This window comes from Zalophus californianus, chromosome 11, assembly GCF_009762305.2.
Source record: "Zalophus californianus isolate mZalCal1 chromosome 11, mZalCal1.pri.v2, whole genome shotgun sequence".
NCBI classification, from domain to species: Eukaryota; Metazoa; Chordata; class Mammalia; order Carnivora; family Otariidae; genus Zalophus; species Zalophus californianus.
The window spans coordinates 58,546,926-58,561,239 of record NC_045605.1 but is presented as its reverse complement, the minus strand read 5'-3'; the positions used below and the strand labels follow the sequence as shown (position 1 = coordinate 58,561,239).

The 14,314-nt window shown below is 50.5% G+C and overlaps 1 long non-coding RNA gene across 1 annotated transcript; it reads left to right on the top strand.

Moving 5' to 3' along the window:
• The first annotated feature begins 230 nt into the window (after positions 1–230).
• LOC113914575 lies at positions 231–7,245 on the top strand. Its single transcript, XR_003517484.1, has 4 exons — positions 231–457; positions 2,312–2,362; positions 3,712–3,875; positions 4,117–7,245. It is a non-coding gene; the product is annotated as an uncharacterized LOC113914575 (long non-coding RNA).
• Positions 7,246–14,314: the final 7,069 nt, after the last annotated feature.

The following is a 14,314-nucleotide window of genomic DNA, read 5'->3' as shown; positions in this document are numbered from 1 at the left end:
GGACTGGTGAGAGTATGTGTGTGGAGGGTGCTCACGGGTGAGAGTCCTTTCGCTCGGTCCTTCCTTCCTTGCCCCGCCCCACCCAAAAGCCCTTAAGGTCTTTACCTGGTGGCACAGTGTAAAATGCCCCTGATTCGTGGTCACTGAAGTCACTTCCCTTCTGGGGCACTAACCGGAGGAGGACAAGTGTAACGGGCAGGAAGCTTCTCATTTTTTGTCCTTGGGGCAGGACTTTGCCGAGGAGGAGGCCCTCTCTGTTCTGGCAGTCACTTGAGGTTATCAGATGTAAATAGGCCTTGGCAGAACAAATGGGACCCTGTGTGGCCGGACAAAGTCTGCCTCTCCCAAGATCCAACAGGGATGCAGAGCCCAGCAGGAAGGAGCTTCCGGAGTACAGATGGAAGAAGGCCCAGGTCCTGCCCTTGAGAGGTTCAAAGTTGGTCAACTCTCTCCCCAGGTAACCATCCCCAATAAGGGTCACTGGTCAATGAGAAAGGATGGTTGGGTCCCCAAGGGGAACTCCGTGGTGTGGGAAAGGAGTCTTGTACTGGGGACAAGACTCAACCCTGCTGCTAAAGACCTAGAATCCCCTTTCAACTTTCCTCCTAGAGAAAATTGCCTGAGCTCAGGAATGTGAATGAGAGCTGGGGCTTTGGAGCAGTGAGCTGGAGCAAGGTTGGTGCTCTGCAGGAACCTAGGTTGAAATGAGCTAGCCCGGAGGGTTTTGAGCAGTCCTATGAGGCAGGAGAAAAGGCCCCCAGAGGGGCAGATTGGACTTCCTCTTGATAAGATCTTGAGGGAGCTCAAGTAACTAATGGGGGGGGGGGGAATGTGAGCATAATTTGTGCCCTAAGCTGGGGGAGTGACCAGACCAGTTACATGTAGTTCTCAAGTTCTTGGCTTCTCTAGCTCCCAGAAGTGGGGCTGGGTGGCACCAGACATGTGTATTATCCCTTTCTGAACTCAGCTCAAGACAACCCTGGGGAATAGGAGGGAAAGTCTCTGAGGCTCTTTCTGTACTTCGGTTCCCTGCAAGCCCTTCTCAAATACCCTCTAAGAGCTCCCCAGCTGTTCCTCATCCTCAGCATTCCACCACACCCCCTGCCTAGGTCTGTATCCCAGCATAGTACTCAAGCGCTCAGGTTAGTTTCCGTTCACACCCTCTATCAGAATGTATCCAGCCTGTGCCCTGATCCCTCTCAATCTGACAGGGACACCGACCTCAGCTGACAGACCAAATTGACCTGAGAAGCTGATGGCAATAGCAGTTGGTTAATCTAGTCCCCAGAGCTTCATATACATCCCTTCCCTGATTCCATTCACGTTTTACCAGGGATCATACTCCAAAACACAGCAATCTAAATAATAGGTTGTTGGAATGTACCACCTCATTTTGCAGTTGTGCAAAGAAGGTGTGATTCTATTGGTGACATTTTAGGCACCCTGAAAGGATGTTTGGAAGATATTTTCTTGCCAAATAGGCACACTCTCCTAACCCACAGAGAATACAGTAATTTCTGCCTCCAGGTGAGGGGCCAAAGAGCCCAAGCCCCAGGTGTGACCTTCAGTTGCCTTTCTCTGGCCAACATGCTAAATTCACACCTCCGCTGAGTCCTGAAGCAGGTTATACCAGTCACCATGGGCATGTGCCTGGGCAATCAAATTTGCCTAAGATGAAATCCTGATTATGAAAAGGGCTCTTTAGCCTACAATATTTTCCACACCAAGCACACAAATGAAAACATTTCTTCTTGACTACACTTAGAAGGAAAAGAAAGACAAGCAGGATAAAGCGCAAGATGAGAAAATAGAGTAGGAATCAAGGAACTGAATCCTACCAGCCATCAAACCTTCATTCAACCAGCCTGCTCATCCACACTTTGTATTTGCTAATTCATTATTTCAACCAATCAATCTTCATTCAGCTAATCAAAGAATGAACAAGTCTTCACTCAATCAAATATCTTTTATTTATTGGAACAGCCTGTCCATTTCATTCATTCAATCAATCACTTTCTCTAACAAATCAACCATCATCCAACCAACAAAGTATTAAGTAGGCATTCAGTCTTCATTCACTCAATTATGTATTCCAAATACCAAAGCTCAAGGCTGACAGAGTCCTAGCTCAGCCAATTCAATCTTGTAGGAATCCTTTCCATTGCAACCAGGCTCTACTGAACACCTCTAATAACGGAAAGCTCACTATCTTCAAAGGCTGCCTGGACTGTTGCGGGACAGCTTTGGCTGGGAGAAAATATGTCTCACGCTCTCTTGTAATATTCATGTCTGTTTCTGTGCTGCTTTTCAGGCCACCCAGAACAACTCAGCTCCTGTCACTGCTAAGACAGTGCATCAGCAGGTACACATGAAGATTATGTCCTCTGGGCTCCTTCCTTCCCTCACCTGACCCTTGTGGGAACTGTCCCCTCTTTGTTCCAGTCTCTTGTGGTGAGATAGGGCTCACTTAGTCCAGGGCTCTCTCCTGGTTTGGTGATTGCAACGGGAAGTCACATTCCAATTGGTGTGATGTGACCAGCTCTGAGGTAAGGGGACAATCACCTCCGGTTCTGAACAGACTAAGCCCTGGAGTGTTTCTCATGCCTGCTATTTTGCTGAAAGGGTCTCCCCTCACCCAGTTCCACATCCCCCCCCCCTTTACTACAGCTGAGCACCCTAAGGGCAGCTGGTCCATAGGCTTGCTAAAGACCTCAAAGATGATCTGACCCAAAGCTCTGCCCAAACAGGGGCAACAGGGATTGGGTGGGCCGGCCAGTCCTCCTCTGAGGTCTGAGGAGAGAGCTAAACCATTGGAAGCAGGAGATGAGGCAGGAAGACAGAAAGAAGGAGGTAGGTAGATACTTGAGTCAGTACAGGCCATGAGAAAGCAGAGGCTGAGGGAAGGAAATGATCCACTACACCAGTCAGGTTGTGGGAGCAAGTGGTAGAAACAAACTGACCAATTTAAGCAGAAAAATAATTTCTTACAAGGGAGTATAGGTAACTTGCAGAAACTGGTTTCCAGTTACAGGGTGATTTAGTGGTGAGGTATATATATTTGATTCTAAAGAATTATAGAACATGGCAGGAAAAGATGTATTTGTTTCAGAAAAGTTAAAACTTCCCTTCCCTCGTGCCTTCCAAGAAGATACATCCAAGTAGCTGGAGGGTGTTTGGTGAGGGTTTTGCTGAGAACATAGTCTTGTTCAGGGTGATGATGGCCTTTCCTGTACGAGATCATAGCCTCGCATCGTGCTTAAGGAAGAGAAGCCCAGAGCTAACTGTGCCACAAAGAAGAGGGAGGTAGGAGAGGTGGGTGTAGGGGAGAACCTGGAGAAGAGAGAGGCCTGGGGTCACTTGCTGGATGTAAAACCCTGCTCTATCTCTAGATCGAAATCTTCACTACAACATCCATTGCTCACTATAGCCTGTGGGGTGAAGATTGCCTCTGGGGTAAATCAGTGCTGAAGCTTGCTCCTTGGGAAAGGGCATGAGTGCACACTGTGAGCAGTCACACCTGCACTGCATTTTGAGACCCTGCCCAGGGTTTTCCATGGTAAATTCAATTCTCAGCTGAATTTGGGTTTCAATCTTTACCCTAAATAAAGAGTCAAATGTATGCCATCATACCTAGAGTTAACAATACTGTATTATGCACTTAAAATTTTGTGAAGAGGTTAAAGCTCATGTTAAATGTTCTTGCCACCATAGAAAATAAAAAGCCAAACATGCCCCCACCCATCACTGCCAAAGTACCAGTGGAGGCTGATCCAGCCCGAGCAGAGGATGGCCTTGGAATATTATCTCAACACCACAGGAAATCTGCGGTTGTGAAGTCAGCATTCTGGCATGACCAAGAATGGATTTTTCAAAAGGTATATTAACCAGGATCCTTTGTTTGTAAATCATGGAAATTCATCTCTAATGTGTTAAGCAAGTCAAACAAACAAAACCCAAAAACATAAAAGGGAGGGTGGAATTATTGGCTCACTCGAATGTGAAATCCAAGAATAGTCTAGCTCCAGGAATAGCTAGATCCAGGCATACAAGTCAAGTCATCAAGAATTTGTCTCCATCTCACCACTTTGCCTTTCTCTGTGTTGGCTTCTCTCTCAGGATATGTTCCCCATGTAGTGGAAAGATGACACCCCAAGAGCTCCATCCGGGCATCTTCAGCCCTATTGGAAAAAGCTTACTTTCCCATTCATTCTGAGGAAATGACCAGAACTGACTCTCATGGAAGACTGATTGGATTATTTCCCCAGCCCTGGAGTTGGGAGGTTAGGGTCAGCCACACAGGAACTCCTTGAACTGAGAGGGCAGGCAGGAAAGTCTCCTAGAGGAAATGGAGGTCCTGATACCAGAAATGGCAATGGTAAAACAGCAGTCAGTGAAAAATTGAGATATACACCCTATGAAGTGAGCTTAGGAGACTGATGTAAAAAAACACAAACCAAAAAACAAAACAACACCAAACTTCCTCGTGTGACCCCAGGCTGGAAATTGATGTTTAATCCAGCCATGAAGGATGCATGATTTATTAGGAAACTACAGTGTGTCCAGGAAGGGGCGAGGTGGACTGGGGCAGATACCCTTGGCTGATTTGGGCCCCCACTCCCTCCCCTTTTAGCCTTAGCTTCAGAGACAGGATTTCCTGGAGCTGGAGCTGCTGGCTGTGGAACTGGCTCCCAGACAAGCTGAAACCTCTGGTCAAGGCCACGTGCTACCAGAAAGGAGAGATGTTTGCAGAGAGTACAACCCCGGGCACAAGAGAGGGGGATGCTGACTGTGGGTAGAGCTGCCCTCTGAAATGTTATAGGGTGGTGGGAGACAGGGAGAGAAGTGGCAAAAATTAAGAGGCTTTAGGCTTTGGCAGTAGGAATCAAATTCCAAGCCACAGATCAATGCCTCCATCTCTGGGCAGGAATGGCCAGTGCTACTTACAGGGATATGCAGTGGAAGGAGCTGGTGCCCGGACACTGAAAGGCAGGCTCATATGAGTTTGAAACACTCACCATGACCAAGAAGGCCATCTTGTAGCAGAGGTCCCTCCAAGGGAGATTACTAAATGCATCATTTTTCCCCTTTCCAAGAGATGAGGTGCTGGGAGCTGCAGCAAGCAGGGGACTTTCTCGTACTGTGAGGGGGAAGGAGAATTAAAGGTGTGGGGATGGGTTTGTTTCTGAGGGCAGAGGAAGTGAGAGAGAGGATCCAGGCTGAAAATTCCACCAGCTCTCCAGGCCCCTTTTAATGCTATTGCTTCCACATTTCAACCAACAGTGACTCCAAATATCCCTTGTTTCTCTTCCCCATCAAAGCTCAGTGTGTGTGTATGAGGCCTGGGGGAAGGAGAATGAAAGCACCTGAGAGACTCCCTTGAAGAGACTGAGGGTGCCTGCACAGGGGGAGAGGAGCTTCTGCCACTGGACGCTTACGGAGCTAGAACCCCACAGGCTCATCCTGGTGCTACTGCTAGAATAAAGTGTGGTGAGAAGGCAGGGAGAACCCGGGCCATGTTCCTGTGAGACTGGGGGTGTTTGTGAACATAGATAGTGAACCAGAGAGTTCTGAAGGTTGGAGGTTCATGAAAGGGCCTATATGAGCAAGCTTGTCAGGACCAGGATGTGGTGGGCCTGGGAGGAAAAAATGGGTCTACCGTGCCCAGTTCCTCATACTTCCTATGGCTCCATGGGACAGAGCATAACAGTTAGAGGAGGGACAGGAACCAGGGAGCTAGTCAGCAGCTACTGGGCCAAGCAGCGGGGCCCTGACTTGAAGGAGGAGCTGGGGACCGACGGTCAGTAAGGAGGCCGGTTGTCCCTATCTGTAGAAGTCCTTGGCAGTGAGGGGCCATAGAGCTGAACAGCACTGAAGAAACTACACATATCTCTTCTGTGGAGATCATAGAGACCACCACATCACAGAGACCACCAAGGGCAGAAAGACCCAGAATAAGGTCGGGAAACCCTTTCCACTACAGAGTGAAGTCAGGGTGGCAGGAGGTCTCCCGAAGCTTCCTCTAGGAGGAAGGACCCTAGGAGTGGTCCATCCCCTCATCAAGCCCCCATAGTCACAATTCTGACCTGGGTAGGGTAGGTTAGATAGCAGATTAAAGTTTTAAATTGGACTGGTCTGAGTTTTAATAACTGAATGAGACCGGAAAGTTATAAAAATTCTACCTATGATATTAAAAAAAGAGTCAAGGGAGTGACTAGGGAGAAAAAGACTTAGCGTTGCTTCAAGTGTCTACCTTAACAGGTTAAAACTCCTCCACAACCGGTTGTGGTCACAACATGGCCACTGGCCATTCCACCTGAGCCAAAGAGAGCACCCGTGAACCAGAATGCCTGCAGAAGTCCTGAGATTCACTCCGACCAGGCCATCCTGCGTGACGAGGCCACTCCCGAGCCCATTGTTGTGGCCGAGGGACCACATGTGCTGATTATAGTCAAGCTTAGGTCATATTTGCACCCTGGGAGTCGGCTTCCCTTGTACCACAAGGTTCCCCAAAAGGATGTGGGTATTACAGGGAAGAGGGAAGGGAGGATGAATTTGGGGAAGTATTGTATTATGGATTTTCCCCATTCACTCCTCTGAGAGCCTAGAGTTTCTGCCCCAGGAAGAGAGTGGAACTAAAACTAAAATTCCAGGTGTTTTATCATTCCCAGAATAAGAGCCGGTGGTGAGCTTGAAGACGAGGCCAACAGGGACACAGGAGCAGCTGAGCAGAATTAACTGTCCCTGCAGGAAGAAAAAGGGAGCACGAGCTCTTATGCAGGGAGTCCGGGGAACCCCCCCACCCCGCCCCCGGCTGGACAGACGCCACGAGGGACGGGGAGCAGGAGCAGGCTGACGCAGGGGGACAAGTCCTGTCCGAGGGGGATTTTTCAGGCGTCAAATTGTGAAAGAGAAAGTGAAAGAAGCCACAAAAAGATCCCCCTCCTTTGTTGCCCATAGGACACCAGTTAAAAAGTCCATTTTCCTGTTACCGACTAGAGCAGGGGAGACAAGGTGACTAAATGCAATGGGGGTACCCTGGATGGGATTCTGGAACAAAAGAGGACATTACTGGAAAAACTGGTGAAATCCAATGAAAGTCTGCAGTGTAGTTAACAGAATTTACTGAAGTCAGTTTCTGAGTTGTGTTAAAGTTACCATAGGAAGGTAAGCTATGAACAAGGGGCGGGGGGAAGCTGGGGATGGGGTATATGGACCCCTCTGCACTATCTTTGTGAATTTTCTATAAATCTAAAATGACTCCAAATAAAGTTTATTTTAAAAAAAGTCAGTTTCTCATGCTGTAGATTCACTTTTACTGTGTGGAGAAGCCCCACATCGGGGATTATAGTTATAAATAAACACGCATCTCTCTTTAGGTCATCATGGCATCCCCAGTACGGTGTGGGGGCGGTGGAAAGAGCCGAGGGCCAGCCATAACTCCTCCAGGATCCTGTGAACTGGCCGTGCGTGGATGAGATCGATGCACTTAGCACAGGGCTGAGCACATAACTAGTGCCCGGTGGAGGTTAGCAGTCTTCGCTCTGCCCGTACCTGGAGATGTTATAACGTGCCTGCCTTCTCCTCTTGGCCTCCCATATCCCCTGTCTTGGAGGTGGGGTGAGTTGTTCAGCCACTTAATTGAGTCTTTCCACGGGGCTGAGAACCCCAGCCCTGAGGCCTGTGCATCTTCGGTGCGAGTTGGCTCTGCTTCACCTCCTGGCACGTGCGTGGACAGCTGAGATGACTCTGTGCTGGGCTCTGACCTGATTAATGTCATTTAATCCTTACATCAGCCCAGGAGGGTGGGGATCACTGTCCCCATTTTACAGATGGGGAAACTGAGGCTTGCAGAGGCTGGTATTTGCTTTCTCTCAGAGCAGCCCCCCCGAGACAGATAAGACAAACAGCACCAATAGGTACTGACGCTAGGTGAGCTGGTGAGCAGAAAAAATGGGGAGTGCTGGAGAACTCGGAGAGGAAAGTTCACCTCTGCATCCTGCAGTCAGTGGACTTTGGCGCCAGGAGGGTTTCCAGGGAAAAGGGGATGAAGAGAGCATCCAAGAGGTGGAAATAGCGATAGGCTTGGCACTGAGGTGGGATTCCTCGAAGTCCAGCCGTTCTCAGGCAGTCTGGGTGGGCTGGAGCCCAGGGTCCATGCAGAGAGTGGGTTGGGACCAGAAGCAGAGGGATAGGCGGGACCCCATAGAGCTCTTTACATCCCACTCCCTGGGCTGGATCCTGCGCTGAGGCCAACATCCACATTGTCTCATCTGTAGTTAAGGATTGCCTACTCCAGGACCTCTTTGTTTCTGTTGGAAGGAGATCCCCGCTAGGGCCTTTATGGGTCACTGCCGGGAGGACTCAAAATAGGGCATAGATGGGAGAAACAATTTAGTATCTATTTTGTGCCAAGCCCTAAAACGGGCGGCGGGGATCAAGATGATTCAGTCCTCTTGTCCTAGGAGCACTCAGGCTGGGGAGTACACTGACTGCCATTCACAATGTGGTGAGCTAGTCCGTGAGAAACAGGGCCCAGGACTGTGGGTGCTCAGAGAAAGCCCCCAGCCTCTGGGGGTGGAGGGGCTCCCCGGCCAGACGGGGCTAACCTGGTAGCCAGGTGACCAACAGAATCAGCAGTCCTATTGGGAAGGAGAGCCCCGAGTTCTTTGGCTGCCTCTCCAAAGGAGAATCAGATCCAAGAAGCAGCGGGGCCCCACCAGAGGCCCAGCAGGGTAAACCAGACCTCCCCATGTGGGCAATCCACCCTCCCACAGGAGGGCAGTATCTGGGCATGGCCCCGTGAGCAGGGTCTGTTGAGCAGGGGCTTGGCTTCCAGAAGATGCCATGGCCTCTCACTGTTCTCCTCTATAGCTCATACAAGGGGTGTGATTCTCTGAACTTGCCATTTGCCAGCTATCTGGCACCAGACCAACCCAGCAGATTTAGTCTCACCCCCCATGCTAAGGTACATGGTACCAGGACCCTCTCAAGTGCTCTGGCTGCTTCTCCAAGGACATGCACTGTGCTAAAGTCCTCTGGGCCTATAGCCCAACTCAAAACACATTTTTCTGCAGAGCCCCAGGGAAAGGGTTGTCTCGGTGATGGTGAGAATGCCCTCAGTGTGCTTGTGCTCTTGTGAGTGTTGTCCATTACTTGGGGACCTTTCTTTGTGCAACACTTTTTCTGTTCTTGTTAGATGAGTAGGAAGGAGTCAAGATGATTCCCTATTGGAGGAAACCCCATGATTTCAGGGAAGAAGGGCCTGGAGAGACCTGGAGATACACAAGACACTGAGCACTAAGAAGGGAACAGGGGCAGCAGAAGTCTCAGTAGCTCTGGGGGTCTTAGATGAGATGTGGAAAGAAACACCGTGAGGCTGGATACAAGGTGGATCCTGCCACAAACAACATGGGACCTGAGACGATTGTTATAGGTGGGGAGACGGAGGGGGCACTCACGGACAGGGGGCCTGCCTGGGCCTATCCCTGACCCTGTCAGGATCTCAGGATCCCAGGATCCCAGATCATCAGAGACAAAGGGGCTATAGAGCCCCTGGCATCCGATCCATTACACTGAAGGGAAGACCAAAGTCCCAAGGGAAAGATGGCATGGCCTAGATCATCCAGTGTGTGTCAAGGCGGGGTCCAGCCTCAAACCAGGGTCCTGCCTCCCAGATCAGAGCATTTCCTTTCCCTGCTCAGGCAAGTGAAACCCAGCAGGCAACGTTCTATCTGGGACTGGGGAAAGGGCCTCTGGAGAGACAGGTGTCTCTGCCTTATTTCTCAGATAATGAAGCGTCAGAGAGGGGCAGGGACTTGCCTGAGGTCAGGCAGCCAGAGAGAAACAAAACCTACCCACTAGACTCAGGCATCCTGACCCCCAGCCCAAGGCTTCTCACTGTACCAATGTCTCCCAAGGAGAGGAGAAAGGAGCTCACATTTACTGAACATCAGGTCCTTGACACATATTCTTTCCAATCCCCAAAACCTTGGAGGCAGATGTTCTTGTCCATGTTTAGCAAATCAGAGAAGAAAGGTTCAGAAAGGCAAAGCAACTTGCCCAAAGCCACACAGTTGGTTGTTGGCAGCACAGGAACTTAAGCCCAATTCTGCTACTTCCAAAGCCTGTGCTCTCATTCTTAACCAGGCTAGGTTGGGTTTGGGACTCAGGGCTGACAATGCAAGGAAGTGGCTGGGGAAGCCAGGGGCAAACTCCAGGCACTGCCCAGGCTCCCAGCCGCCTGGTTGTACCAGTGATAAAGATCAACAGAAATGACCTTGGGACAGCAGGAGCAGGATCCTGCCTCCTGCTGACAGGTTTTGTTTTTTTTTTTTAAAGGTGTATTGATCCACACCCTGCAACAAAACCACACAAAACAAACAGCTGATGGCATAGTTTCTGGTGTTGCTGAGATACTCATTACCACGTAGCTTGGGGCCCAGACACCACTGACCTCAGAAGCTTGGATTCCTAGATTGATTTAGGAACTTAGACTCTCTCATAGCTCTAACATGGAGGGGCCTCCCAAGCTGTCAGTCTACCCCAAGTAGGGGTAGACTTCCCAACTAGGCTCATCCAACCTTGCTCTCACCTCACTGCCTATCTCTAGAAGCTGCCCCTTTTGCTGTGGAACTGCCTTTCTTTCTTTTTTTTTTTTTTTTTTTAAGATTTTATTTATTTATTCATGAAAGACAGAGAGAGAGAGAGAGAGAGAGGCAGAGGGAGAAGCAGGCTCCCAAGGAGCAGGGAGCCCGACATGGGACTCGATCCCAGGACCCTGGGATCATGACCTGAGCCAAAGACAGACACTTAACCATCCGAGCCACCCAGGCGCCCGGAACTGCCTTTCTCACTCTGAGCTGAGACCAGCATCCTGGGACATCCCCAGGGTCTCCTTTGGGGGCCCAAAGTTAGCTGCCCCATGGCTCTGGGTGGCCCTATTAAGCTAGGAGGACAGTGACTCCATATCCTCTACCCTGGGTCAGAAACTACCCGGCCAGGGGCATCAGTGCCGAAGCCATTCCTGAGAAATGGGCACAAACCTACGGAGAAGAGCTGGTTGTTCTCCTCCTACTTTCTAGGCTTTATGCCTCTGTTAATACAGCCAGACATCAAATCCACCTTTGTGCTGATCACATCCTTGTCATCTCAGACCCCAAGCCTTTTAAAATTGACCCAAGAATAGGATCTTGCTTTTCTTTTTTAATTTCCATCTTGTAAATACTAGCAATTCATGGTGATATGGTGCTGCATCATCTCCTTTCATGCTTAGGACAGTTTATTGGACCCCAGAGTGATTGCTGATGTGAAGTGTCCCCTGGGGAGGCTGGTCCCAACAGGAGTCCCAGCAACAGCTGCTGAGATGAGCATGAACATTAGGTGGTCAGGATCCTGTACTCTGGGGAGTGATAGATACCAAACCACAGGAGCCCAGAGCAGGGAAAACCATGTGCAGCCTGTAAGGATATCCAAAAAGGCTTTCTTGAGGGATGCCTCAGAGGCAGCTCAGAGCCTGAAACAAGTGTGATCAGGAGCCTGTAGGGTGAGGGGAGAATGAGTGGAGTCCATCTAGTTTGGGTGGAGTCCTTCCCAAGCCAGAGGATGGGCCAGATGCTTTTGAAGGTTCCCCAGACAGTGTTTGGGTCCCCCTCAAATAAGTGTTACCAATCTTCCTTCCCTCTCACTGGCTGAGGAGGAAACAAAAGCTCAGTGAGGAGGAAACAAAAGCTCACCTAGAGCCAAGGTGTCCTAGATGGCTCCCTAGCCAGGGATCTTCATCAATCCTGATCCAGGCCAGCCCACCAGTCTGTCTTGTGCTCCCTTAGTTGGCTTGAGGAGGAGAAAATTTGCCCTTGCCCTCATGCCCGTCTGGTTGGGAAGACAGGCTTTCTCATTTTGTGTGAGGTCATTTAGGCAAACGGATTCCAAAAAGGCTGATGGTGGAAATTGGGCACGGGTGACAAGCCCGTAGACATCACTATGGAGCTGAACAAGCATCCCATCTCAAGCTCCTGTCTCTGGGCCTAGGATGGGTTGTTTGGGAGCTGGGTCTGACTATGGATCATAGGGCCCAGGCCCATGGGTGGGTCCAAGCTAAACTTCCACACAAGGGTCCATTGTGGTTGCATGGGCTGGCCCTGGGCTCCGCCAGCCCTTCCGGCTCCCGGAAAAATGCTTCCCGTCTGGCAGCTCCTGGAGCGGTCTGTCCTTGGCCAAGGCACCAGCCCCGCACCCGGCCTCTCTAACCCAGTGGGGATCCTGGACTCTTGTAGCTTCAGAGCTCTGGGGTCCAGCCCCCATTTCACAGCCGGAGTCCCTGAGGCTCAGAGGGGTAGACATAGGTCAGAGCAGCATACCAGGACCAGAATCAGGATCAGAACCCAGCACTCTGGGGAGCCTGGCTGGCTCAGTTGGAAGAGCATGCGAATCTTGACCTCAGAGTCATAGTTTGAGTCCCACATGGGGTGTAGAGATTACTTAAAAAGAAAAGAAAGAAAAGAAAAAGAACCCAGGACTCTGGCCATTTGTTCAGTTCTCACTATCCACAGGACGCAGTAGCATTTGGACTCAGAGAAGGGAAGGGGCTGTCCCATCATACAGCCAACTGTGGCAGAGTCTGGGTGAAATGTCTGGTTCCAAGGTGGCTGCTTGCCTACGCTCGACCTCTCAGGAGATCTGGGCCTTCTTGGTTCAGCCTTGTGGCCTTGAAAGGTTGGCTGTTCCTGTGTGTCTGGAGGTTAAGGGGATTGCAACTGGCAATCTAGTCTTGACATCCTGAGTTTTCAAATCAGGCATGGATGCACTGGATGAGATGAGGAGAAGAAGCTCTGGAATCTGGGGGTTTGGCAGCTTGCAGCAGAGCTGAGGCCAGAGGCTTCCCAGCCCTTGTCTGGGCTGACAGCGCCACCTGGGGCCCAATCTGTGGTGTCCCACTGGGGCTGCCACTCTGAGCCTTTACTCGGTGAAGGCCCTCGGCGCCGGCCGGTGGTAGGCGCTGGGATAAAGAAGGGACTCTGGCCCCTGACGTAAGGGGAGTAGCCCACGAGGAGTGACCGCTTGCCATTAAGTCACAATAGAAAGTCCGGGGCAGAGGAGCGGCTCTGAACACCACAGGGCCATGGAGGAGAGGAATTACCATCATGGCAATTCTCACTGACTATCCTCTGGGCCAGTCCTGGGCCAGACCCTGGGAACCCTCAAGAAGTTGTTCATGATCTAATGGAGATGGGAGAAGTGGAGGTAGGAGCCCAGGGCCAGACACATGGAGCCTGGTCTTGGAGAGTAGTAGTAATTTGCCTTCTGTGCTGAGGGTGTTGAGGCTCAGGAAAGAGCCTGTGCCAAGGCATGGAGGAGCAAGTTTACGTGTAGAAGGTTGAGAGTGACAGCTGAGGAGAGAGGAGGTGCCAGAAGGTGAGGTCAGAAAGGTGGGTACCTGTGGCCGACACAGCTGCCCCACCATTCTCCCTGCCCCACCTCCTGCTTTGACCCCCAATGCTCAAACTCTAACCCCATCTTTTCTGAGTCAACCTACCCAGCTGAGGTCCTGATTTCCGGCGCCCCTCTTCTTCCCCAAGGCCAAGGGCTAGGTCAGGCTGCCCACAGGCTGATCCTAGGGACACAATCCTATGATCCCTCTGGCCTCCAGGGAGTCCAGGCATAGTCCTTGGACAAGGGGAAGAATCTCCGAGTAGTTACTGAACTCTGGTCTCAAGTTCCTCAACTGTTACATGGGCATAATAACAGTTCCCACCCTGTGGAGATGTGGTGAGGATTAAATGAGAAAATGCATATAAAGCCACCTTGCTAACATGGGTTGATGCCAGCTAAAGAGGCTTCTTCCCATTGCCCATCCCTCTGGGCACATCCCTTCCAGAAGGGAAAGCTCCAGGATCCAGATCTTGCCCCCCCTGCTGCCCTCCCCAAGGCCTCAGGTCTTTTTCTACTTTCCTGAGCCCAGAGAGGCTCTACTGTGTGCCGTGCGAGAAGATTTGTTTATTATGTTTCTCTCCATTTTTTTTTTTTAAGAAAATGTAAACTACAAAGGAAAGAAGAAAAGTATACAACAAGCATCCATATGCCCCCCTGGATTCAACAATTAATGATTTGCCTTATTCACCTTATTGCTTTCTCTTTTTTAAAAAATCTGAACTGGTGTACCTGGGTGGCGCAGTCAGTTAAGCATCTGACTCTTGGTTTTGGCTCAGGTTGTGATCTCAGGGTCATGAGATAGAGCCCAGCATCAGGCTCCACGCTCAGCGAGGAGTCTGCTTGGGATTCTCTCTCTCCCTCTCCTGCTGCCCCTCCCCCCTATCTA